We start from the raw sequence: 1,173 nt of genomic DNA, 5'->3' as shown, positions 1-1,173 counted from the left end.
AGAGAGAGAAAAGGAAATACATATGTGCATAAAATAGCTTCTGGTCTCTTGAAAGGAGCAGTTAATGCTTAATTTTTTTCTTTGTCCTCTTTTTAAAGTTTTTAACCAATTATGTATCTTATATCTGATAAATTGAACAACTACTTTGAAGACAATATATAATATAACAACCATTGTTGAGTTTCCATCACTTTCTTTAGTGAAATTCTGTCATTTCTAATGTTTTTATTTTACAATATTTTTCATTCTGTTAAAAAATTAACATGTTTTAGACTCATTTGTCAAAAATCAGAGGGCTGAAAATACAGTTTTTATGCTTCCTGTGTTCCATTCCACTGAACCTCAAATCTAATTTTTAAATGTTTAGTGCTGTTTTTGACAATGTAGCTCTTTCTCCATGGGATCATTACTGGTGTACAGTAATGTTATTAATTTCATGTTGTTGATTTCATATCCTGATACCATGATGAATTCATTTATTACTTCTAGAAGTATTTGATGGGATTTTATTGGATCCTCTTTGTAAATGATCATGTTGTCCTTGAATAAGGATAGATTTTCTTTTTTGTTATGTGTATCCTTGTTATTTCTTATTTTGTATGATTTTTCTGGCTAAAATTTTGAGTATGATATTGAAGATGTGTGGTGAGCGTGGACATTTTTGTGTTGTTCCCGATTTTAGAGGAAAAGTTTTCTGGTTAGCTCCATTTAATGTGGTGTTGCAAATAGGTTTTTTTTTTTAAAAAAAATAAATTCCTTTTATCAAATTAAAACAAGTCCTTAGATGCCTATTTCCATCATGAGTTTTATCATAAGTGGACAATGGATTTTTTAAAAAGTCTTTTTGGGTATCTATAGATATAAATGTACAATTATTTTCCCTGCTTCTGCTTATGTTGCATATTACGTTTATTGATTTCCATATGTTGGAGTAGTCCTGCATCTCTGGAAAGAAACCTAGTTGATCACAGTATATGACATTTTCAGTGATTTATAGCATTGTGTTTCCCAGTGTCTCATTGGGAATCTTTGCTTCTATGTTTATTAAAAAGTTAGGATGCTTTTTTAATTCTCTGAATTGTTTTCTTCATCTCAATTGAATTAATTTCTGCTCTAATCTTTATGATTTCCTCCCGTCTTTGGGCTCTGGGTTTGGTTTGCTCTTCCTTTTCT

Source organism: Octodon degus, unplaced genomic scaffold (genome assembly GCF_000260255.1).
Source record: "Octodon degus isolate 3935 unplaced genomic scaffold, OctDeg1.0 scaffold00218, whole genome shotgun sequence".
In the NCBI taxonomy this organism is placed as follows: domain Eukaryota; kingdom Metazoa; phylum Chordata; class Mammalia; order Rodentia; family Octodontidae; genus Octodon; species Octodon degus.
This window is presented reverse-complemented; position numbering follows the sequence as displayed.